Source organism: Oncorhynchus keta, chromosome 15 (assembly GCF_023373465.1).
Source record: "Oncorhynchus keta strain PuntledgeMale-10-30-2019 chromosome 15, Oket_V2, whole genome shotgun sequence".
NCBI lineage: Eukaryota > Metazoa > Chordata > Actinopteri > Salmoniformes > Salmonidae > Oncorhynchus > Oncorhynchus keta.
In genome coordinates, this window is record NC_068435.1 from 40,337,949 (window position 1) to 40,365,543 (window position 27,595).

The 27,595-nt window shown below is 43.7% G+C and overlaps 1 protein-coding gene and 1 pseudogene across 5 annotated transcripts in view; one reads left to right on the forward strand and one right to left on the reverse strand.

The window, feature by feature from the left end:
• LOC118394930 (rho GTPase-activating protein 12-like) overlaps positions 1–27,595 on the forward strand; it is a 232,701-nt gene that overhangs the window by 40,958 nt on the left and 164,148 nt on the right. The gene's annotated exons all lie outside the window — the stretch shown is intronic.
• LOC118394931 (zinc finger E-box-binding homeobox 1-like) overlaps positions 17,215–27,595 on the reverse strand; it is a 209,441-nt pseudogene continuing 199,060 nt past the window's right edge.

Sequence of the window (27,595 nt, forward strand, 5' to 3'; positions counted from 1 at the left end):
AATACATGTATCACTCGCCACTTTAACTATGCCACTTTGTTTACATACTCATATCATATGTGTATATACTGCACTCAATACCATCTACTGTATCTTGCCCATGCCGCTCTGTACCATCACTCATTCATATATCGTTATGTACATATTCTTTATCCCCTTACACTGTGTATAATACAGTAGTTTTGGAATTGTTAGTTAGATTACTTGTTGGTTATTACTGCATTGTCGGAACTAGAAGCACAAGCATTTCGCTACACTAGCATTAACATCTGCTAACCATGTATATGTGACAAATAAAATTTGATTTGATTTGATTTCTCACTCGATACAAAAAGTTTAATTTTTTATTTTTCTGAATATTCTCTGGTTTTTGGAGATCCATCTGCAACAGGACACAGAAGGTTATGGGACAAGTTTCTTCCTAATAGAAATGGAAGGAAGTGTCACCAAGAAAAGGTTAGTTGAAAAATTGCTGCCGGGGCTTTCAACTAGCTAAGGAAGCATTCAAATATCACAGTTACAATCTGTAGCTAATACACAGCCCTGGGGCCTGTTGCACAAAACTAGGATAAGGGATTAAGCCAGGATATCTTGGTGATCCTGGCTCAATTGATCCGTAATCCGGTTGCACTAAAGATGGATAGGGGGCAGGAGGATATGTTATGGTATAAATTACCATGGAGATTTATTCTGTGGAGCTAGCCTGCTCCAGACCAGGCTAAATTCCAGGATCTATTTAATCTCATCCCTAATGTCAGTCAGCAGTCACCACAAATGGAAACCAATAGTTATTTCACTGCTCACTATACATTGTTATCACATATAACTAGACCCACTGTCATTATTTAAACGTTTGTGATCATTAATTTCAATGATTTTGGATAAAAAATGATTTTTAGATGTTGCTATCATTAGATAATTTACAGTTTCCCATAGACTATATATAAAATGATAGAATATTAGGGCCACAGAGGGAAAAAAGACAAGTCATAATATGTAACCAGTTGTTTTAAAGGAGGACAGTTGTTAAAATGACAGATGCGGGGCATTTTATGAAATTGTACTTCAGTATGGTTTTCATAAACAAAGACATGCTGATGTGCCAGAATATTAAGTATCACATTGTCATAAGTATCAAAACTGTAAAAACAATATGTAGCTTTTCTGCAGAAAGAACCAGCCTCATAAATTTATGACTTTATCCTTTTTCTTCAGTGTGGCCCTAGTACTCTGTCATATAAACAAATACACATTCCATATATGAATATAAAACACAATGTGTAACATTATGTTCCTTTATTGAATAAGGACAAAACAAAAACAGGTAAACCATCAGCTCCTTTCGAAACTGAAGTCACAGTGACTCTACAAGATGGAAAGCACAGAATCAAAGCATATTATACAAAATGATACATACACATTCAAAAGGTCTGTATATAACACACCCTGCATGTCTGCACACTAAAATAAATGCAGGACAAATCCATACACATCAACTGAACAGACAAATGAATGGATGCAGTAGCCTCCCTGCAGCCTTGTATTACACACAGTATACCGCACAAACATCATAAGAGGCCAAATTCGTAAAAAAAAACGAACCCAAAAAAACCCAAATTCCTCTGCCACCACAGGACATATTTAACCAAAATTGAAAGCACACATACTAACTAAAATAATTCAACACATATTGGTCCCTCAGCAGCCGACCACTGTCGTCATCAGGAAAGATTGCCGGATTGTCCCAGTCCATGGCTGGTGGCACTCTGGGGGGCCCTCTCCTTCCTCAGGCAGGCCACATTGTGGAGGACAGCACAAGCCACAGTAATATCACATGCCTAACAGGGCTGACCCTTAATTTGTGAAGGCAGTGAAAGCGTGCCTTCAGGAGGCCAAAGGTCATTTCAACTCTGGCCCTGGTCCTGGTTGTAGGCCTGCTGTGCTTCCTGGGGGTCTATGAAAGGTGTCAGGAGAAAGGCTGGCAGCCATACCCCCCTGTCTCCCAGCAACACCAGAGAATTCACCTGTCAACACAAATCTCATCATTACTACCTCATAAACACAGTGATATTCTTGACACAGCCATGATGGTTATAAATAGGGGTTGTGTGGCTTACCTTGTGATAGGCACTGATAGATTTCAGAGGCCCGAAAGATTCTGGAGTCATGGACTGAGCCAGGCCATTTTGCCACAACATTGCTGATCACACAGTCAACATTGCAGACCATCTGAAATCATAAGATGAGGAATATTACACCAATCAATGCACATCACTGGCAGATTTTTTGCTTATTTTCCTAGGTAATTTTGCTCAAGAAAATATTCAAGATGTTTTTAGATATTTTTTTTTACTGAAAACAAGACAAAAATACTAAGTAAGAAAGACATTTTTGCAGTGCAGTGAGCAACCGACCTTGGGTCCTTTGAAAGGCGCTATATAAATTAAAGTGATTATTATTATAGCTCATCTATTTATTCAATTAAATTTTATTTATATAGCACTTTTCACAATTGTTTCATTCTGTCAAAGCAGCTTTACATTAATGAAAGCAGGAGAAACACAAAAAAACGGTGGACAACATAAGAAGCAGAGTACAACGGCTAAGATTAAACCGTACTGAGCGTAGTAACGTTAAATAATAATGTAAGGCTTTAATAATAATTTATCATAGCTTTATACAGTGTGATGGACTTACTTTACACAATTTCACTCATATCTGCAGTGCATTTCAATTAAAAATTTAACCGTTTCATAATTACAGTACAACTGCGTTTTTGGAGATGTGAATTAAATATTTGAATTGTAATTGTGATGTTTCAGCGGAGCGGTGAGTGTGTAATTGTGCACTACTTACGCATTCAGGCGGTCTGCAATACTTTGCCACGCTTTTTCTCTTTGCTTTATCACTGTGGCGGTGTTGCCTTTCTTCTTAATTATATATTTTACCTCCTCGTATGCCTCCATGAGGATTTGTGCTTCCGACGGGGAAAAGTACGCGGCTCTAGTTGCCATGGTAAATCAGTTCATCTGTGATCTGTGGCGGGGTCTATTTGAGTGAGCCGTGAGCGCGCACCTATCCAGGATTGGTTTCACCTGGCTTAATAGAATCCGTACTGCTCATCCTGGCTTGGTCTTTGTGCAGCCAATTAAGCCTGGACGCACATGTTTGGCTTCATTGAGCTCAGCTTAGTCATTTATCCCGGATGTCTTCATTCTACTTTTGTGCAACAGGCCCCAGCTCTGTAAACCACTGACAGGATGTTTTTATTATGATACTCTGAATAACTGACCTTACTGTTGATGACGTGTCTGATTTGACCCAGAGGTGTCACCATTATTCAGATAGAGTTGACTCATCTCTATCTCACAGACAGGAAGTTAGCGGACCTCCTGGTCTACAGAAATTTAAACTCAAATATTGCAAATGCAGGTAGGCTAGTGGTTAAGAGTGTTGTGCCAGTAACCGAAGGTTGCTGGTTCAAATCCCTGGGCGCAGATGATGTCGTTTAAGGCAGCCTGTACCTCTCTGATTCAGAACTGGAATTATGGGCACAGTAGCTGGTGGTGGTCGCAAAAGGCCTGGGTTTTGATTAATAAACAAGTTGTAGGTGTGGCAAGGCTTGACCCCTCACTGGCCAATCAGAACGTGCTCCTTTGCTAAATATGTGGTTGCTTCCAGTTGTGTATTTACGTTTATGTATTGTGTTGTCCTCAACTCAAATTCGAATATTAGTCTGTTACAGCCTAGCTCTTTAATTAAACAGCCCCATATTTGTCCGATGTTGAACATGTTTGAAGTCCACATTATTCTAATTATTGCTTTAGTATGGAAATAGATTGTTAAACATAGACTATAGCCTTCACATTGATATTAGGGCTTGGCATACTCTAGAATGCAGTCTGGACATGACATAGACTATAGCCTTACATTGATATAGGGGCTATACTCTAGAATGCAGTCTGGACATGACATAGACTATAGCCTTCACATTGATATAGGGGCTTGGCATGACATCTAGAATGCAGTCTCTGGACATGACATGACATAGACTATAGCCTTCACATTGATATAGGGGCTAGGCATACTCTAGAATGCAGTCTGGACATGACATAGACTATAGCCTTCACATTGATATAGGGGCTAGGCATACTCTAGAATGCAGTCTGGACATGACATAGACTATAGCCTTCACATTGATATAGGGGCTAGGCATACTCTAGAATGCAGTCTGGACATGACATAGACTATAGCCTTCACATTGATATAGGGGCTAGGCATACTCTAGAATGCAGTCTGGACATGACATAGACTATAGCCTTCACATTGATATAGGCATACTCTAGAATGCAGTCTGGACATGACATAGACTATAGCCTTCACATTGATATAGGGGCTAGGCATACTCTAGAATGCAGTCTGGACATGACAGACTATAGCCTTCACATTGATATAGGGGCTAGGCATACTCTAGAATGCAGTCTGGACATGACATAGACTATAGCCTTCACATTGATATAGGGGCTAGGCATACTCTAGAATGCAGTCTGGACATGACATAGACTATAGCCTTCACATTGATATAGGGGCTAGGCATACTCTAGAATGCAGTCTGGACACATAGACTATAGCCTTCACATTGATATAGGGGCTACATGCAGCCTCTGATATAGGGGCTATAGACTATAGCCTTCACATTGATATAGGGGCTAGGCATACTCTAGATTGCAGTCTGGACATGACATAGACTATAGCCTTCACATTGATATAGGGGCTAGGCATACTCTAGATTGCAGTCTGGACATGACATAGACTATAGCCTTCACATTGATATAGGGCCTAGGCATACTCTAGAATGCAGTCTGGACATGACATAGACTATAGCCTTCACATTGATATAGGGGCTAGGCATACTCTAGAATGCAGTCTGGACATGGCATATAGCTAGGCATACTCTAGAATGCAGTCTGGACATGACATAGACTATAGCCTTCACATTGATATAGGGGCTAGGCATACTCTAGAATGCAGTCTGGACATGACATAGACTATAGCCTTCACATTGATATAGGGGCTAGGCATACTCTAGAATGCAGTCTGGACATGACATAGACTATAGCCTTCACATTGATATAGGGGCTAGGCATACTCTAGAATGCAGTCTGGACATGACATAGACTATAGCCTTCACATTGATATAGGGGCTAGGCATACTCTAGAATGCAGTCTGGACATGACATAGACTATAGCCTTCACATTGATATAGGGGCTAGGCATACTCTAGAATGCAGTCTGGACATGACATAGACTATAGCCTTCACATTGATATAGGGGCTAGGCATACTCTAGATTGCAGTCTGGACATGACATAGACTATAGCCTTCACATTGATATAGGGGCTAGGCATACTCTAGATTGCAGTCTGGACATGACATAGACTATAGCCTTCACATTGATATAGGGGCTAGGCATACTCTAGAATGCAGTCTGGACATGACATAGACTATAGCCTTCACATTGATATAGGGGCTAGGCATACTCTAGAATGCAGTCTGGACATGACATAGACTATAGCCTTCACATTGATATAGGGGCAGTCTGGAGACATAGCATACTCACATTGATATAGGGGCTAGAATGCAGTCTGGACATTGACATGCCAGAATTTATTGATTACATTCACTAGGATTTTGATGATGTGGTCCTTCTGACTTAGAGCATCAATAAACAAGATGTATGCACACATTCACTAAATGGCATTTTGATGATGCTTAAAAAGACAGTGTATAATTCGAATCCAATTGTAATGAAAGCGAAACAACAAGTTGTTTTAAATAGGCTTTAAATACAGTGACAGGCCCCATTATTGCTCTCTGTGTGCGTGTAATACAGAGAAGACGACTTGGACTATGGAGGCTTTTACACATCCAAACTCTTCACAGGAGCTCCACAAAGAGAGGGAGGAATGACTAGTCACTGTTGTACTGCTCACAAAAACATAACAAGTGAAATAGCCTCGGCTACAAGTGGATTCAGCACCAAGGACAACGATCGGGATTCCCGTAGTGTGACAGTTCGGTCCAACAGATGAAAGTGGAAAATGCAATTTTTACAAAGTGATAAAAGTCCAAAAATAAGCAGTCCATTGTATTAACTTTATGTTCCTAAACAGACGTTATATAGTCACTGACACCTTCATTCAATGGCTCTCGCACATAGTCCTATAATGAGTCCAAAACGATTGACAGAAGCCGCATGGACAAAAACCAGGAATGGGCGTTGACTGTTTTACTGCTTATGATATTTGAATAAAGCATTGGTTATAGGCTACTGATTAGGCTTCCGTGCACCGCTGGCAGATGCCTTAACCAGTTGCATTAACGCTAAAACCAGCTTTTGGTGACTCGTAACCATCACCAGTAGAGCTGCTTGTAATTGGCACATTGGCACACGTTTTTAAGGGCACACCTGAAATATTTCCACCCCTCCCACCTCAGCACAAGCAAGCTGATATCAGACAGGTAAATTACCAACCCTGGCGCCAGGGTAGTAGAGCGCTGTCAAAGATTGTGCTTTTTGACACCAGAGCCGCCTTAAGCCTGTCGCATGCTTCCCAGTCGAAACAGTTAGTGCACGTATTATGACAAGCTTTTGTGACATTTCTGTTTGTTATGGTGTTTGGCAGGGTTTTTTCCGGCTGTTTGTGCACACAACATTGTTTTCTTGAGGCAAATCGAAGTTCGGTAACCAAAGTCTATGTGATTCATCGGTGATTGATTGGTCAACAGTACTACTCTTCGTAGAAGTGGGAACTAATGGAGGGGATTCTTCAGTGAAGCGTTAGTTGTCATTCGACAAGAATCGACTCATTATTATGCAAATGTTTTCAACGTGAGAAATAATGCACCAAACATCTTAGTTCGATGTAAAACTGCATGACTAAGACCTCTGGCAAAAACATCCAAATGAATGACATATTTCTTTATTAATCTTAGATTAATTCAATTCAGTGCTTGGCTATGTTGTTGCTAAGGTGGGTCAAGTGGGACAAACGACAGTAACATTGCCGCTTTTTCTTGTTTTCAAGCAAATGTATTTAGGGAGTATACGAGTACATACGTTAAACCGCCTAGCCGAGTTATGCGAGGAGCAAAACGAACCTATGTATGCGGACACCTTAAACGCCAGCTGAAAATAGAGGCCTTGGTCTAAATCAAACCAAACAAACACACAAAAAGGCACAGGAAGTAGTGCAGCCCAGGAGACAGGCGTCCATACTGTCATCTCACCTTATTATGGTTCAAACTTCAGTAGCCAAACATGCACACACGCACACACACAGACTGTAGTTTCACAAGCTCATAAAGCCAGTAAAGCTGTAAATCGGCCTATGGGGTTTATGAAACTGGAGCATCGTGCAGTAGATCTGCAACCTACAGGTCGTGGCCAAAGATATTGGCACCCTTGCACTTTTTTAGAGTAATGCACAATTTCTTCCAGAAAACATATTTTGGTATATACATACAGTACCAGTCAAATGTTTGGACACACCTACTTATTCACAGGTTTTTCTATTTTTTTAAAACTATTTTCTATATTGTAGAATAATAGTGAAGACATCAAAACAATGAAAAAACACATATGAAATCCATATCGAATCATGTAGTAACCAAAAAAGTGTTAAACAAAATATGTTATATTTAAAATTCTTCAAAGTAGCCACACTAACTTGGTGACGGCTTTGCACACTTGGCATTCTCTCAACCAGCTTCATGAGGCTGGATAACCTGAGGCTGGATAACCTGGAATGCATTTCAATTAACAAGTGTGTGCCTCATTAAAAGTTAATTTGTGAAATTTCTTTCCTTCTTAATGTGTTTGAGCCAATCAGTTGTGTTGTGACAAGGTAGGGGCGGTATACAGAAGATAGCCCTATTTGGTAAAAGACTAAATCCATATTATGGCAAGAACAGCTCAAATAAGAAAAGAGAAACAACAGTGCATCATTAGTTTAAGACATGAAGGTCAGTCAATACAGAACATTTCGAGAACTTTGAAAGTTTCTTCAATTGCAGTTGCAAAACCCATCAAGCTATGATAATAATATAATGGATCTATATGCCATTTAAAGGAAGACCCAGAGTTTCCTCTGCTGCAGAGGATAAGTCATGTTAACTGCACCTCAGATTGGATATGGGGATGGGTAGTTGGATGGGCTATTTACCCACTACCCTGGCATTACAAGCTCCATGCTCTGACCAACTGATGCTAAAGAAGGACCATGATGAAACTGGATTTCATGTTCCAGTCATTGGCACAGGAACTGGAAGACAAGAGTTACCTCTGCTGCAGACAAAGTAGGTGTTGGCTTTGGGGATGACCAGTAAAATGACCAGCTGGAATATACCTATGGTGAACTGTGAGCTGAGATAAGGTGGGGTTTTACCTTGCAAAGACTTGTAGATGACCTGGTGCCAGTGGGTTTGGCGACGAAAATGAAGCGAGGACCGGCCAACGAGAGCATACAGGTTGCAGTGGTGGGTAGTATATGGGGCTTTGGTGACAAAATGGATGGCACTGTGATAGACTGCATCAATTTGCTGAGTAGAGTGTTGGAGGCTCTTTTGTAAATTACATCGCCAAAGTCAAGGATCGGTAGGATAGTCAGTTTTACGAGGGTATGTTTGACAGCATGAGTAAAGGATGCTTTGTTGCGAAATTGGAAGCCGATTCTAGATTTATTTTTGGATTGGAGATGCTTAATGTGAGTCTAACCAGACACCTAGGTATTTGTAGATGTCCCCATATTCTAAGTTAGAACCCTCCAGAGTAGTGATGCTAGTCGGGCGGGCGGATGCGGGCAGCGATCGGGTGAAGAGCATGAATTCAGTTTTACTAGCATTTAAGAGCAGTTGGAGGCCACAGAAGGAGTGTTGTAAGGCACTTAAACTCGTTTGGAAGTTTGTTAACACAGTGTCAAAAGATGGGCCAGATGTCTATAGAATGGTGTCGTTTGCGTAGAGGTGGATCAAAGAATCACCACGCAAAAGTGACATCATTGATATATACAGAGAAAAGAGTCGACACCCATAGAGACTGCCAGAGGTCCTGACAACAGGCCCTCCGATTTGACACACTTAACTCTATCTGAGAAGTAGTTAGTGAACCAGGCGAGGCAGTCACTAGAGAAACCAAGGCTGTTGAGTCTGCCGATAAGAATTCGGCTTTTGACAGAGTCGAAAAAGTCGATGAAGACAGCTGCACAGTACTGTCTTTTATCGATGGTGGTTATGATATGGTTTAGGACCTTGAGCGTGGTTCAGGTGCACCAGTGACCTCAACTGTTCAGAGGAGACTGTGTGAATCAGGCCTTCATGGTCGAATTGCTGCAAGAAACCACTATTAAAGGACACCAATAATAATAAGAGACTTGCTTGGGCCAAGAAACACCAGCAATAGACGTTAGACCGGTAGAAATCTGTCCTTTGGTCTGATGAGTTCAAATTTGAGATGTTCAGTTCCAACCACAGTGTCTTTGTGAGATGCAGAGTAGGTGAACGAATGATATCCGCATGCGTGGTTCCCACCGTGAAGCATGGAGGAGGAGTGATGGTGTAGGGGTGCTTTGCTGGTGACACTGTCAGTGATTTCTTTAGAATTCAAGGCACATTTAAACAGCATGGCTACCACAGTATTCTGCGGCGATACGCCATCTCATCTGGTTTGCGCTTAGTGGGACTATCATTTGTTTTCCAACAGGACAATGACCCAACACACCTCCAGGCTGTGTAAGAACTATTTGACCAAGAAGGACAGTGATGGAGCGCTGCATCAGATGACCTGGCCTACACAATCACCCGACCATAACCCAATTGAGATGGTTTGGGATGAGTTGGACCGCAGAGTGAAGGAAAAGCAGCCAACAAGTTTGGAAAAGCATTCCAGGTGAAGCTAGTTGAGAGAATGCCAAGAGTGTGCAAAGCTGGGCACCTCCCGGGTGGCACAGTGGTCTCGGTTCAAGCCCAGGCTCTGTCGCAGCCGGCCGCGACCGTGAGGTCCATGGGGCAACGCACAATTGCCCTAGCGTCGCCCAGTTAGGGAGGGCCTGGCCGGTAGGGATATCCTTGTCTCATCGGTGTACTGTTTCCTCCGACACATTGGTGCGGGTGGCTTCTGGGTTGGATGCGCGCTGTGTTAAGAAGCAGTGCACAGTACTGTCTTTTATCGATGGTGGTTAGATTGTGTTTCGGAGGATGCATGGCTCTCCACCTTTGTCTCTCGCGAGCCCGTACAGGAGTTGTAGCGATGAGACAAGACAGTAACTACTAACAATTGGATACCACGAAATTGTGGAGGAAAAAAGTGTGCACAGCTGTCAAGGCAAAGGGTGGCTTCTTTGAAGAATCTCAAATATATTTTGATTTGTTTCACACTTTTTTTGGTTACATGATTCCATGTGTTATTTCATAGTTGTGATGTCTTCACTAATATTCTACAGTGTAGAAAATAGAGAAAAAATAAAGAAAAACCATTGAATGAGTAGGTGTGTCCAAACCTTTTCCCTATGTAGTGCACTACTTTTGACCATGGCCCATAGGGCTCTGGTCAAGATTATGCACTATGTAGAAATAAGTGCCATTTCGGACACATCATAGCTCCCACCTGGCAAGAGCTCACTCAATCACAAAGGTGATTTAAACCAATCTTAACACTTAATTTTTCTAGTCTTGAAATGTTGTTTAAAGTGTATTTAGGAGTATTGTTCTCCTTACCTTTGTAACTGTTGTGGGTCTACACTTGAGGAACCCTTTTCAGAGTGTCACCCTCCACTTCCATGGCCCAAATGGTACCTTATAATATTTCCTATATTACACAACTTTTGACAGAACTCTATGGTGAATAGGGTGCCATTTGGGAGATACATTTGTCAGCATTTCACTCCATTATCAAAGATGGTCGAATGGTTATGCAGCATTTTTTTTATTAGGAAAACATTGACAAGGTTATTGGTTCAATTAATGACATCAGACAGCAAATAACAAGTCAGCTGAAATGTCTTCATCTGTGCAGCAGAGGGCAGAGTGGAATCTCTTCATGAGCATCTCTGGCGCTAAGAAGTGTTCCTTCACTTCACTGTCAGGGTTACCCTTCTGTCACTAAAATAAAAAGGTGCTATCTAGAACCTTAAAGGGTTCTTTGGCTTTTCCCACTGGAGAACCCTTTCTACAGAGTTCTACCTGGAACCAAAGGAGTTATCATTATGGGGACAGCCGAAGAACCCTTTTGGAACCCTTTTTTCTAAGAGTGTAGTCCTTCTCAGCAGCAGAAGTTGTTCTCGTCCTGCCTGTGCTTCCCTCAGGCTCTCCTGTGTATTACCATTCCTAAGATAGCCTGGGATACCAGTCTGTTGCTGCGATCATTCCACTCCTTTCCTCTCCTTGTCGTGCCAAACACGTCATGATTGGCATGACAAGGAGTTGGAATGATAGCACAAAACCGATCTGGGACAGGCTATTCTTAAGCCATCTTGTATTGATAATGACTGTGGCACGTAGTCCTAAAGCATCCCAGAGTAGGAGTGCTGATCTAGGAACCGGAACCCATCCGTTGACATAAAATATTATTCATTATGATCTTAAAAGCTAAACTGATTCTAGATCAGAGCTACTACTCTGAGATTCTTTATGAATACAGGCCCAGAAACAAGAGGAAGTGAGGTGTTCACAGAGGCTGGGAGAGGGGTTTGGTCAAGCAGAACTCCCCCAGGCATTAGGAGTCCATCTACTGTAACATACATGCTACCAGGGCCATCTGGCATGAGAGAACCCCCGAGTTCCATTGGCGGTGTCACCCAGACCCAGTATTAGTTATAAAGCACTAAGCACCATACACACATCAAAATCAATGAATAATAATGTTTCAGTTCATTCCAAAACATTTGGTTTATTGCTTACAGGCCGTACAGATTATGATGTTCTTTTCAGCATATTGTCAGACAAATCAATTTGTTTTTAAGATGAAATACATATTAACTGTTTCAAACTGTGTCAAAAAGTCCTTCAATTATCTTCTGGTGAATAGGTGACCACTAAAAGTGCTGTGGCGATTTCCATGATCATTTACAAAATGCAAGACCACATCTTCCACCTCCAGTACATGACACTCCATTGGAGGAATTACAATTACTACCTTGGTGATCATGTACAAGCAAGCCATTTGTTGTTCATTCTTAAACAAGAATGCACATGCAGGACCTAAAAACTCCATATAAAACAAACCTGAACAGTCACATACACTTAGGTTGCATTAAAACTGCACCATAAAATGTTTTAAACAAACTATAGATTTGGCAGTCCGTTTCTACTTTGTAACACAAGTAATTTTAACAACAATTGTTTACAGATTATTTCACTTGTAATTCACTGTATCACAATTCCAGTGGGTCACCATACATTAAGTTGACTGTGCCTTTAAACAGCTTGGAAAATTCCAGAAAATTATGTCACATTCTGATAGGCTAATTGACATAATTTGGGATCTGGAACCATGTATTTCAAGACACCTTCTTTAAGGCTCCATCGGACGAGCGCAGCTGCACCCCGGTTCCATGAGACTCACCTGACCCGTCACTTCAAAATCAAAATGATTACCTTCCGTGTACTTCTGTGAGGACAGACTCTTGGAGACAGGAAGCTACAGGGAGTAGGTTCATTAAACCCAAAAACAGGCAGTATTGACAATTAACTGTTTGATATCAGGTACCAGGACCCTGTTTGCTACTAATAATAACTGCAATACGTTTTAATATATGCCATTTACTGCAGTCCGTTTAGGTATCCAATAGCGACTTACAGTCATGTGCCTGCATACATTCTACATGTGAGACTTTTGGGATCCCGAACCATCATTATGCACACCTGGCACCATCGTTACCCTGGCGTTACAACCTGGACTCCGCCTTCATGATTACCTCCCCAACTTGAGCATTCCCCAGGCAGTATTGATTATGTGTTTCCACTACTCTTGGTTTGTATTGTTCCATGGTCATTGTGTTATTAAGCTCACCACCTTCTTCTTCCCAGCATCTCTGTTACAGAATAATGCCTCAACAAATGGAAGCAGCAGGAAATCAGGACATCTCCCAGTCGACGAACGTGGTCGTCAACAACACGACCAGCTGGTGCAACTGGGGATGGCTATGGAAGAGGTTCTTCGCAGTCTTCAACATCTCGAACATACCCGAGAGATGTTGCCTTCAACTAGGGAGGATACTCTAACACCAGTCGAGCCAGCACACCAGTCCATTCAGCAGCCTGGCCAGGTTAGCGTGGCATCTGTCCCTCCTGGACAAATATGACGGAACCCCATTTAAATTCCGTGGCTTCCTACTCCAGTGCTCCCTCTATTTTGCTCGCAGATGGGAGCCATGGTTATTTCTCTGCTGACTGGGTGGGTGTTGGAGTGGGCTGCGGCCGTCTGGGAGAGCGACGAGGAGGTGCTGGCTTCGTATGAGGGGTTCATGGCTCCGTCCAGAGGTATCTTCGGTATCATCCACCGGAAGGCAAAGAGCGCCTACTCCTTCCAGAGGGGGGGTGTCATGTCTACTCCCTCTTCAGTGCTCGCCATCGCCGGTTTACTAATCACTGGTTCTGACAACCATCATTACGCACACCTGGCACCATCGTTATGAGACTCACCTGGACTCCATCACTTCACGGATTACCTCCCCTATATCTGTCACTCCCTTAGGTTCATCCCCCAGGCAGTATTGATGGTGTTTCATGTCCAGATGCCACTCTTGTTTTGTATCGTTCATTGTGTTATTAAACTCACCACCTGCTTCAAATCCCAGTATCTCTGTTAGTTTGATTCATTCAGTTTGATTCTATTCTGCTGATGTGTTTCCCTTGAATGAAAATGTGCTTTCTCTAGATGCATTGCTCTCCACAAGCTGGCTCTGTGTCAGATGCATTGCTCTCCACAAGTAGAATGTGGAATACCTTTCTCTAGATGCATTGCTCTCCACAAGCTCCGTGTCAGAACTGTGGAATACTTCCTCTAGATGCATTGCTCTCCACAAGCTCCGTGTCAGAACTGTGGAATACCTTTCTCTAGATGCATTGCTCTCCACAAGCTGGCTCCGTGTCAGAACTGTAGAATACCTTTCTCTAGATGCATTGATGCATTGCTCTCCACAAGCTCCGTGTCAGAACTGTGAATACCTTTCTCTAGATGCATTGCTCTCCACAAGCTCCGTGTCAGAACTGTGTCAGAATACCTTTCTCTAGATGCATTGCTCTCCACAAGCTGGCTCCGTGTCAGAACTGTAGAATACCTTTCTCTAGATGCATTGCTCTCCACAATATTCAGAACTGTAGAATACCTTTCTCTTGATCATGTTCCCACAAGCTCCGTGTCAGAACTGTGGAATACCTTTCTCTAGATGCATTGCTCTCCACAAGCTGGCTCCGTGTCAGAACTGTAGAATACCTTTCTCTAGATGCATTGCTCTCCATGGCTCCGTGTCAGAACTGTAGAATACCTTTGGTCCCAGAATATTACTGGCATAACAGATCATGTTCAGGAAATAGGGATTTCATTTTAAAGGCCATTTCCTGACGTTCGCTTTCATGGTAAACGCTGCGGAAGACTGCTCAAGTGTAAATTACCTTTAAGAGGCACATTGTAGATAGTGCCGTTGAATGAACAGACCTGACTCTCTAGATATGGTCATCTGATACAAACATACAGTCAGGTCCCAAATTATTGGCAAAAATATCTATTACAAATACTGAGCTACAGTTGAAGTCGGAAGTTTACATACACTTAACTTGGCGTCATTAAACTTGTTTTTCAACCCCTCCATAAATGTATTGTTAACAAACTATAGTTTTGGCAAGTCGGTTAGGACATGTACTTTGTGCATGACACAAGTAATATTTCCAACAATTGTTTACAGACAGATTAGTGCACTTATAATTCACTGTATTACAAATCCAGTGGGTCAGAAGTTGACATGCACTAAGTTGACTGTGCTTTTAAACAGCTTGGAAATTTCCAGAAAATTATATCATGTCTTTAGAAGCTCCCAATAGGCTAATTGACATATGTGTGGGCAGAACTGAAAAAGCATATGCAAGCAAGGAGGCCTACAAACCTGACTCAGTTACACCAGCTCTGGCAGGAGAAATGGGCCAATATTCACCCAACTTATTGTGGGAAGCTTGTGGAAGGCGACCCAAAACATTTGACCCAAGTTAAACTATTTAAAGGAAATGCTACCAAATACTATTTGAGTGTATGTAAACTTCTGACCCACTGGGAATGTGATGAAAGAAATAAAAGCTGAAATAAATCATTCTCTCTACTATTATTCTGACATTTCACATTCTTAAAATAAAGTGGTGATCCTAACTGTCCTAAAACAGGGAATCTTTACTAGGATTAAATGTCTAGAATTGTGAAAAACTGAGTTTAAATATTTTTGGCTAAGGTGTATGTAAACTTCCGACTTCAATTGTATTTTGTAATCATTAAAAAAACATATGTTATTCTAATTGCTGCGAGAGATTTAGTTTAACAAGTAATATTTTTCCTCAAAGATGGTCAAAAGCATTGTTTTCAATATCTTTCAATACTTCACATTGCAAGGCACTGAGCCTTTTCCTAAAAGGTTTTATGAGATTGAAAAAAAACATTGGGAGGGATCTTAGACCATTCCTCCATAAAGAATGTTTACATTTGTTGGATGATATAAATGTATTTATTTGGCGTGGACATCAGGATGCATAAGCAGAGAATAACCCCATACCTAATGTAAAATATAACCATTACTAACCCTTCCTCTACTAACGACACGCATCAATCACTACATCAACCATTGTCTCCTGACTCCCACTAAGAACTAAAGAGCAAGTATATGATATATTACAGATGAATTCAACATTGTTACATCAAAATAAAGATCACCCAATCTCAGAAACGCTTTCTTGTATTTTATTGTGATGGTGGGGGTCATAAAAACAACTATAAAAACAGATTAAACAGGAAATGTATAAAACTAAGTGTGGCCTCTGACATATAACAACAATGTAACAAATTGGCACAAAACTGAAAGAAAAGAGTATGTTGACAAAAAAAAAAGGGAGTTACGTATATCTTCATAACAACAGCGAGGACTCATGCGTTTAGTCACACAGTTAGTTTTCAGTAGCTTCATATCAAATTAAGGACGAGGTCAGTCTAACCAACTCGTCTGATGATGGATGCACGTGGAACACTTTTCGTTTCTCTCTTCATTTGTCTCTTTCCTTGTTCTTTTTTTTTTTTTTTTTTACAGCTTAAACAGACATCATGTTGACGTAATACTTCAGGTTGCTTTTTTGAAAACAAACTTCGCGACTCCTGGAGCTGTGTACTTCAGACCTCTCTGGATTCATTGACCTTCAAATCATTTTTCATACTAAAATATATTATTATTGTATCAATTCAAACTACAGTATTGTACACTACAATGTGTGTAATAAATAACCATAAAGAAAATATAAAAATAAGACACATAAATATAAAAAGTCCTCTAAAAACTAAATCGGTACACTTTCATCAGTGACAAGGGTTCTATAATACTGCCAAATGCACACGTGAAAAATACTAAAGCCAAACTGAAAAAGAATGAAGTAACACTGTTAGGTCAAATCGACTGAAACACGGCATAAAACACAGGCACCATATTCACTAACATTTGTTACCTGAAGTGAGGGTTAGTTTGCCACCATTTTTTAAAACTAGTGCACTCAACTAATAATGGCTGCCGCTCCAACACAGGAACATCCCCTTAAACACAGTAAAAACCTTTCCCATCCATCTTATTCTCTTTGTCACTTTTGTCACATGAAAGATTCCTTATTCGTGCTATTGTCCGCGTCCCAAATGGCCACCTTTTCCCTCCATAGTATAGTACTTTGGACCAGAGCCCTATAGTGCACCGATAGGGAATATGGTGCCATTTGGGATGAAGCACTATTTAACAAAAAAATGTGTCCAAGCAAGTAAACAAACATTATTCAATATGGGCCTTGCGCAGATTGAAAGATGTACTGGCTACATCCGTGAAGTAAAAATAACACTGTTCAATGGCACTTACAGCACACAGGACTGGTCTTGCATAAGGCTGGAGGCATTGGGGTGGGGTACAATGCAGAGAACTGCCCCCCCTCCTGCTTCATATGACCCTATAACACTGATGATCATTGATTAACAACTCACCTAACCGAAAACAAGGGGTGTCTCAATAATCAAACCTTTCTCCAAACGTGCGCACTTGCTCTCTTCCCTTCATGGATTTGAAAGGAAATGACTGGTATACAAAATATTGTGGAAACTTCTTGTAGTTTAGCCCATGCCTACACCAATCCGATGCTTTTCAATTTGTGGGGAGTAGTAAAACAAGTGCACACTGCAGGAAGGAGAGATTATTGGGGCGCGACCAAGGAGGAGCATGGTAAGAATGCTGGATTTGAGGTTGTGACACCTTCCCTGATAGGACAGTTTGGTTATGGCATCAGATGCCACATCATCATCCCCACCCTCTCACCTCTCCCTAGCCTGGTCCCAGATCCGTTTGTGCTCTTGCCAATTCCATTGCTGTCCTCGACAAGCCAAACATGGCAAGACAATGAGTGACAAGGAGTTAACATGATAGAACAAACAGACTGGCACTCAGGCTAACCCCCTTCCCACCCATACCCCAGAATCCTCTTTTCTTCTTAAGGCTAACAATCCAAATTATAAACAAAATGCTATGCTAAGGTTAGCTAACATAAAGAAGATCTATAGCTAGTGTGTACATAATCATACTGAAGGGTGCACAATACATCATGAGGCATGTTGTATCCATAGGTAAACCAGGAATACTGTAGTGCAGATGTTTTGTTTTTTTACAACTCAATAAAATACTGATTTTAGCAAACACCATCATTTGGCAATAAAAAGGTATAGAAATCTTTCTTCAACTGTACAGGTTAAAAGGTTAAAACATGAGCTGCAAAATGAGTAATAACACTGACAAACAGAAATGACCTGGGAAGGGATGTCTCACTCTCAGTAACAAATGTCCACATGGGTGTTTCCTTTCTTCCTTCTTTTCAGATGTATAATACTACTATAAACAAGGTCTAAGTAACACTGATTTTTTCCCACAAATAAAAGTCACTTCTTTTTTGTCTAGTTCAGGCACACCTGGGTTTGAACACAGTAGTGGACCGACAACACAGCATCAACATGGCAGCCATGTTTGTTTTGTTTCTTCTTCTGACAACAAGACAATATTTTCCTGTCCTGCTATTTGACATTTTCAACACAAAATGAATTTTTCATTCACTGTTCATCTTGTTTTCCTCTGTTTCTTTCTGTCCATTTTCTAATGTTTCTGTAATGTTCTCCTTGTCCACATGCGGTTCTTTGTCCTCTGTTTCCTTCTCTGTTACCACAGTTTCCTTCTCTGCCTCTCCTTCCTCCCCCTCCCCCATCACCTGCACCTCCATCTCCTCCTCCTCCTCTTCCCCATACACATCTTTCACCTGTTTCTTTCTGTCCTCTGTTTCCTTAGCCTTCTCTGTTACCACAGTTTCCTTCTCTGCCTCTCCTTCCTCCCCCTCCCCCATCACCTGTACCTCCATCTCCTGCTCCTCCTCTTCCTCATACACATCTTTCTCCTGCTGTACAGACTCCTCTCTGCTCTCTTCCTCTCTCCTCCATTCCTCTTCCTCCCCCTCCTTCTGGTGTGCCTCCTCCTCTCTCCTCCCTTCTTCCTCCTCCTCTCTTCTCCCTTCCTCCTCTTCCTCACACACCTGCTCCTGCTGTTCAGACTTCTCTTCCTCTCTCCTCCCTTCCTCCTTCTTTTCCTGCTGTCCCTCCTCCTCTTCCTGCTGTGCCTCCTCCTCTCTGCTCCCTTCTTCCTCCTCCTCCTCCTGCTGTGCCTCCTCCTCCTCCTGCTGTGCCTCCTCCTCTTCCTGCTGTGCCTCCTCCTCTTCCTGCTGTCCCTCCTCCTCTTCCTGCTGTGCCTCCTCCTCTCTGCTCCCTTCTTCCTCCTCCTCCTCCTGCTGTGCCTCCTCCTCCTCCTGCTGTGCCTCCTCCTCTTCCTGCTGTGCCTCCTTCTTTTCCTGCTGTCCCTCCTCCTCTTCCTGCTGTGCCTCCTCCTCTCTGCTCCCTTCTTCCTCCTCCTCCTCCTGCTGTGCCTCCTCCTCCTCCTGCTGTGCCTCCTCCTCTTCCTGCTGTGCCTCCTCCTCTTCCTGCTGTCCCTCCTCCTCTTCCTGCTGTGCCTCCTCCTCTCTGCTCCCTTCTTTCTCCTCCTCTTCCTGCTGTCCCTCCTCCTCTTCCTGCTGTGCCTCCTCCTCTCTGCTCCCTTCTTCCTCCTCCTCTTGCCTCTCCCCTTCACACTCCTCCACCTCGTAGATCTCACTCTCTTCATCATCCTCGCCCACCTGCACCACCCGTATGTCGTCCATGCTCATGGCTTCCATGCCTTCCTCCTCTCCTTCCTCTTCCTCCAGCTCCTCCTCACTCTCCCTCTCGTCTGAGTCCAGTTGGGAGGGAGGGGAGGTGGGCCGGCTGTCTGACTGCTGCTCCTCTGCTTGGGGCTCATTTCGGGGTCATGCTGAGCCGACGCCCCACCAGATAATCTCCTTGGGGCTCCTTCTTGCAGTATGAGTATCGGTGGTTCATGTGCTGGGAGTAGGAGCCCGAGTGGGAGAAACACTTGCCACACTTGTCACACCGGTAGGGCTTCTCTCCGGAGTGCAGACGCGTGTGCTCTATCAAGTGGTGCTTGTGTTTGAAGGCTTTGTTGCAGATGCCACACTCATGTGGACGTTTTCCTGAAAACAGAAGAGAAGAAGAGAGAAAGTAGATTACTTTAGTGTCCGATGTACATGGATGTTTAACAGAAACTTGATTTTAAAACCCTCTGAAAGACACACAGCCACATACTGAGTTTGGGTTGGAAAAGTTGGAGAGAGAAACAGAGTTTCAAACTCAACCAACTTCTCCATTAAACACACCACCTGTAAAAAAGTTTTTTTCAATCCGCAACCCATTACTCTTGATTTGCTGTGTGTGTGTGTGTGTGTGTGTGTGTGTGTGTGTGTGTGTGTGTGTGTGTGTGTGTGTGTGTGTGTGTGTGTGTGTGTGTGTGTGCGCGCCTTGCTTTTAACATTACATCAGGTCTGTCACAGTCTACATTACACTGACCTGCCTGTAGACTGTGACCTGTGAAACCAACAGCATTTGTTATGGAAACATAACAATCATAATACACATCTTCACAATGAAGTATATACTGAACAAAAATATAAATGCAACATGCAACAATGATTTTACTGAGTGACAGTTCATATAAGAAAATCAGTCAATTTCAATAAATTCATTAGGCCCTAATCTATGGATTGACTGGGCAGTGGTGCAGCCATGGGTGGGCTTGGGAGGGCATAGGCTCATCCACTGGGGAGCCAGGCCCAGCCAATCAGAATGAGTTTTTCAACACAAAAGGGCTCTACTAGAGGCAGAAATACTCCTCAGTTTCAACAGCTATCCGGGTGGCTGGCCTCAGACCATCCCGCTGGTGAAGAAGCCAGATGTGGAAGTCCTGGTCTGGAGTGGTTACACGTTGTCTGAGGTTGTGAGGCCGGTTGGACGTACTACCAAATTTGGAGGCGGCTTATGGTAGAGGAATTAACATAAAATTCTCTGTCAACAGCTCTGGTAGACATTCCTGCAGTCAGCATGCCAATTGCACGCTCCCTCAACACTTGAGACATCTGTAGCATTGTGTTGTGTGACAAAACTGCACATTTTAGAGTGGCCTTTCATTGTCCGAAGCACAAGGTGCACCTGTGTAATGATCATTCCATTTAATCAGCTTCTTGATATGCCACACCTGTCAGGTGGATGGCTCAATAAGAGGGATGTAAACACATTTGTGCACAAAATTGGAGAGAAATACACTTTTTGTGCATATGGAAGATTTCTGGGATATTTTATTTCAGCTCATGAAACATGGGATCAACACTTTACATGTTGCGTTTATATTCCAGCAGGTCTGTTGCACAGGAATATTTTTCAGTAAAATAAACAAACATCTTCGGGTGAATGGAGATCAAACTAGCTGCCAAATGCTGAAATGTTCATATATTCTGCTTGACCGGTCCCCTAGGGGCCCTGGTTAAAAGTAGTGCACTATAAAGGGTTCAACTGGGCCCATCCAACGGGGCCATTAAACACCCCTTTTCTGAAGTGATTTGGACACTGCCTGCCTGTCCTACGCCAGGCCAGGTTCACTTCCCAAATGGCACACTATTTCCTATATGGACCCAGGTCAAAAGTTGTTCAATAATTCATATGTGTTTTAGGAGGACATTAGGTGGTTTAAAGATGCACTATGCAGAAAAATGGGTCCTCCATTTCCTGGTTGCAAAAATTCAAATAGTGTGCCTAATTTCAGTTAATGTGACAAAACAAGCAGTTATTTGGGTAGAATCTGTACCATCTAAACCGCTGTGAAATATATTTTCCATAACCAAAATATTGTATTTCAGCTGTTTGAAGCTGGCTAAAATACCATCTTCAGGGAAGAACCATTGGTTTACCATATGAAAGTGCCAGGTAAAGTAAAGACCTTGGTGTTTTAAATGCCTGTCAATGCCATCCACATTCTTCATATCATGCAAGAAGTGAAGTAATGTCTCATAGCAAGACGAGAAGGAATGGCACAGGCCGGGCAGCACTCATTAAAAAGTCAAGAATGATCAGAGTAGGAGTGCTGATCTAAGATCAGGTTCCCACCTGTCTGTATAATCGTATTCATCGTGATCTAAAAGGCAAAGCTGATCCTAAATCCACACTCCTACTCTGAGATGCTATATACGGCCCCTGACCCAATGGACCCGCAACCACCGGGCATATGATTTACCTGTGTGTTCGTATTTATGCCTGAGCAGGGAGCTGCTCTTCTGGAAGATCTTGTCACATAGGTCACAGGCATACATGCCACTCTCCAGCCGACGCATCTTCTTCTGCGGAGGGGCTGAGTCCGAGTCGTTCTGCTCCTCTACCGCCGACACGCTCTCTGAACTGGTGTCAGCCTTCTCCTCCTCAAAGTAAAAGAGAGATGCTTTAATCATTTATCATTATTATTAAGTATTTCACAATTATGCTTTTCATTTCATAAACATTTTCCCAGTGCTTACAAAGCAAAATAATTATAATGCAAAACCCGAAATCTGTTCTAATGTGACATTGCTATTACTGTATAATCATGCAAGACTAGACCATAAAAGCAGCAGTATGTAAAACACAGTGTTTCCACTGTCACAGGCCTTTGTGTCAGTTCTAGTGAGCCAGCAGGAGTACTTAGAGAGATCTGTCTGCCAGACACTGACAGACACCGCGCTGTGAGCTGCTCACATGTAATAACATGCAAGGATTCATTCTGCTAGTCTTTCTTTACACGCACGCACACACGCACGCACGCACGCACGCACGCAAACACACACGCACACACACACACACACACACACACACGCACGCACACACACACACACACACACGCCATCCCTTGACTCCTACTGGAAGAATCCAACTCAACTCCAGGCTGCGGCAGATAATTCTGTCTGCTGTCATGCACGCACAGAGTATTAGGTAACTTCACCTGGTACATACATCATCCAGCTCAGGGAAGCCTGGAGGGAGCCCAAACCATTCAGCCAGGACTGCTTTCATTTTTCCACAGGCAGGGGGAAAGCGTTCCAAATTGCATCCGATTCCCTATATAGTGCACTACTTTTGACCAGAGCACTATGGGCCCTGGCCAAAAGTTCTACACTATATAGGGAATACAATTGAGATGCAGACTTACGTCTTGGTGCTGGGTTATTCAGGCTACTCAGTAAAACTGCAGGACACTGCAGGAAACTCACAGTGCATTCCTCCTCATTTCTCCTCTGCTCTTCAACTGAATCAATGTGTTCTGTTAGACATAACACTCTCCTCTGTTGGTGTGTGTGTGTGTGTGTGTGTGTGTGTGTGTGTGTGGGTGCGTGCGTGCGTGTGTGTGGTATCCCTCTCCTTCACTGATTGATTTTCCCCTAATATTGACGAATAACCATCTCTGTGTCCCATCTACTGTATATCTTCCTATTGTCTCATCTCACACATTTCAAACATTCTGAATAGCTTTGCTCACAAACCAACCTGGCAACCGTTGAGTATGACTGTCTTCTGGGCTCCGTCGGCCCCAGTGGCGTTGCTGCCTGCTTTAGTGGTGTATGTGTAGGTGAGCTGGGGGATGAGAATAGTCCGTTTGGTGGTGCCAGTGGAGATGGCCCTGAGACAGGGCACACCGCTGCCCTGGTTGGTGATGGCTACTAGCTGGGTGGTCATGATGTTAACCGGGCTGGAGGTGGCCATCTGCGGGGGGGAAGTGACGTAGATGGTGTTGGTGGTTCCCTGAGCTTGGAGCTGGGTTTGGAACCCTGGGAGCTGGGCCTGGAGCTGGGGTTGGAGCTGGGCCTGGAGCTGGGGTTGGAGCTGGGCCTGGATCTGGGCCTGGAGCTGGGGTTGGAGCTTGGGTTGGAGCTGGGCCTGGAGCTGGGGATGGGACGTTTCCTTCTTCAAACAGGTGAGGTTGAGGGGTTGCTCCTGGGGGACATGGGGGACCTGGGGCTCTGATTGGGGCTGCTTGGGAAGGGACAGGTCCAGGGAAGATCTTGAGACTCGCCCTCTGAGTCCTCCTCCGTTTTCACGATGACCCGGCCGCTGGAGGAGAGGTTTAGTGGTGAAGGAGCCGAGGCTGAGACCAAGGGGAGGCGGAGGTCGAGGCAGGGAACTGTTGGGAGGTTGGGAAGATGATGTCTCCTGGGTTTGGGCCGAGGCGAGTTGCTCCTCTGTCTGCTCTCCGCTCTTCTTTTGGGCCGCCTGGGTCTCTGTGCTAGGACCTGTTGAAGGTAGAGGGAAGAGGAACCAGGGGCTCGACAGTAATCTGACTGGACTGCATCTTCTCAAACCATTTCTTGACTATGTCCACGGGCAACCTGACGTTGTCAGAGATCTTGGCCAGCTCTTCCTCGGTGGGCTCTGCGTTTAAGGCAAAGTAGGCCTTGAGGAGGGAGAGCAGGTTCTTCAGAGGGGCTGGCCTGGTGTTATCCCTGCTTCTGCCAGCAGGGCGGCGATAGAGGGGTCCAGGGGCTGACGTCACCCCCTCCCCCATTGGTAGGTTTACAGTGCTGGAGCATGTGTAGTGCATCCAAACCACCAGGACAGTCATCACACAGCAGACATGTTGTCTTGCCTGTCTGGGCCGTTGGTGTTTCACCCTCCTTACTCTGCTCTGCCTCTGCCTCGGTCTGAGCCTCCTCTTTCTCCATCTCCTTCTCAGACTCCGAGTCGGGCTGCTCGGTCTTGATGATGCTGAGGTCCTGGGTGAGTTTCTCTGTTACTTTGGAGGCTGGCTGTGTGTTTGTGGTGGTGGGGGCAGGGAGAGGTTCCTTCTTGAGGAGCTGAGGTGCGCTGGGCTGTTGGGCCAAGCTGGGCTCCAGGGTGTAGTTAATAATGATCTTGGTGGTTCCGTCTTGGTCCACGAAGCCAGGGAGGCTGATGGCTGAGATGACCTGCTGCCCAGCCTGCCCCACCACCCCCTGCTTGGACGTCACCAGCCCGTTGGCCGTCCCCAGCACCTGGCGAAACACATTCCCATCCATGGCCACCTTGGAAATAAGAGCACCACAATGGAAATAAGTAACCTTTTGTGGTGCTATCCTTGATGAGTAGTGGTACTAAAGTTTAATGTTAAAATGTGTAAAAGTCACTGGGATGATAGACACACCAACTGCGAGGTTAACAAATGACCACAACATCAAGGGGCTCCATACAATAGCTAGATTTGGTCATTTCTGACCGCAAGGGGCCTTTTACACCTTTTTGTATTTAAAAAAATAATAATTTTAAATGCATGGTTGAATTGTGTTTTTAAATCGGCAAAGAAATACAAAATCAAACCTTGAGTACGTTCTGCAGGTCGCTGAGATTAATACTGATAGGAGACATCAAACCAACGGTGGGCAGTACCACCGCCTGGACCGTGCCCTGGGGTACCGCCATGCCACCGGTAAACACTGTCCCGTTAGTCCCTGCTGCCCCGTTAGACCCCACCGCCACCGGCTTGTACTCATATTCCACCGGCTCGGATTTGATCTGGTTGACGGGAGCTGCTCCTGAAGGGGCTTGCCATCTGTCTTCTCCCCCCGGAGGAGCAGTCGGGTAGGGGCTACGGGGGCAGTGCCGGAAAGCTGGTTCTGGGGGGTGGGGGTCTGGGAGGCCTTCATGACTGGTCGGGGGGTACCGTTGACAGGCACCATGCCAACACACTTCTTACTGCTGATGTGGGAGCTGTAGGACCCGGAGTGGGAAAATCGCTTCTTACAGTTGGGGCACTCGTATGGCTTCTCTCCTGAGAGAAATTTGTCAAATAAGAAGAATAGAGTAATCAAATAAAGCTACTTCCAGGAAACATCTGAAAACATAAGGTTTGTGTCCCAAATGGCACCCAATTCCCTATATAGTGCACTATGTTCGACGCCTATGGGTCCTGGTCAGAAGTAGTGCACTACCTGGGGAATAGGGTGCCATTTGGGATGCAGATGCACCTATTATTAACAAACAGGCTGAGGTAATGGAGTCATGTCCCTGAAGCCAACTGCAACAGAATTATGGCACATTGGCCAGAAGCACAGATTCAATAATTATCATAATCAAGAATCAGAAATTATAGAGCGGCGTATTATAAACATATCAAAGGAAATGGTTAGTTAGATACATCTGGACCAGCAGTGCTGTGAATATATTGGTGAGTCACTAGGATTCAGTCCCAAATGACATCCTCTTCCCTATAGCCTATAGTGCACTACCTTTGACCAGGACTGTGTCCCAATTGGCCAATAGGGCTCTGGTCAAAATTAGTGCGCTATATTAGAGAATAGGATAGCATTTGGGACTTAACCATGTGAGACATCCCATGTGTGTGTTGCCATGGTGACCAAGGTGTTGCCAGTATTACTCACCGCTGTGAATACGCAGGTGCTCCTTCAGGTGGTGCTTGTATTTAAAAGCCTTGGAACACTCTGTACACGTGAACTTCCTATTCCCCCCTGTTGTTGTCGTGGTTTGGGGCATGTGGCGCTAGCAGACAGACAGAAGGACAGACGGGTGAGTGAGGACACTCTCTAGTCAACGGGTACAGCATAGTTCATTTTTTGCGTCCCAAATGGAACCCTATTCCCAATGCAGTGCACTACTTTTGACCAGGGTTCTGGGCTCTGGTCAAAAGTAGTGCAAAGTAGTGTGGTATATAGGGAATAGCATGCCACTTGGGACACAGACAATGTGTTTGTTGTGCATGGTGAGAAGCCTCTTCAGTCAACGTGTACAATGTAGTTAATGTGTGTGTTGTTCATGGGGATGTTTTGGTCTGGGTGAATATATTACATGTCACAACAGTACTCTGTCTGAAGTCAGTGCATACTCATGTTGCTGTCTGAAGGGCGTGTAATGCATTCCCAGTCAACAGTAACAGTAATCCTGCGTGGCTCAGTTGGTAGGACATGGTGCTTGGATGCCAGGGTTGTGGGCTACATTCCCATGGGGGACCTGTACTAAATAGTATGAAAATGTATGCAGTCACTCTGGATAAAGACATCTTGGTTCAAATTGCTCTGTCGAAGAATAAAGGGAGAGTTCTGTACAGTACAATTCAAATACGGGTTTAAACATTTAAAAGGTCAGCTAACATGTTGTGTTCATCCCAATGGCACCCTATTCCCGATGCAGTGCACATTTCTGACCAGAAAAAAGTATGCATTATATAGGGAATAGGGTTCTATTTGAGACGCAAATTTAGTTTGCATCTGTGTCAGCAGACAGTGATAAAAACAGTGCTGAGATAAGACAGAATTATGAATCGCAATGCAAAACAGAAATCCATAAAGTTAATTTATTCAACAGGAGCAGATACACATCCAGGAATTTTTATAATATACAGTTCCAGTCAAAAGTTTGGACACACCTACTCATTCAACAGTTTTTCTTTTCATTTGACTATATTCTACATTGTAGAATAATAGTGAAGACATCAAAACTATGAAATAACACAAATGGAATCATGTAGTAACCAAACAAGTGTCATACAAATCAAAATTCTTTACGTTTAGTTGTTTAGTAGTTTCGTAGGTGTTAGTGGGGCTGGGAAGGATGGCTACTTCTTTAAAGTAGCCACCCTTTGCCTTGACGACAGCTTTACACACTCTTGGAATTTTCTCAACCAGCTTCACCTGGAATGCTTTTCCAACAGTCTTGAAGGAGTTCCCACATATGCTGAGCACATGTTGGCTGCTTTTCCTTCACACTGCGGTCCAACTCATCCCTAACCACCTCAATTGGGTTGAGGTCGGGTGATTGTGGAGGCATGGTCATTTGATGCAGCACTCCATCACTCTCCTTCTTGGTCAAATAGCCCTTACACAGCCTGGAGGTGTGTTGTGTCGTTGTCCTG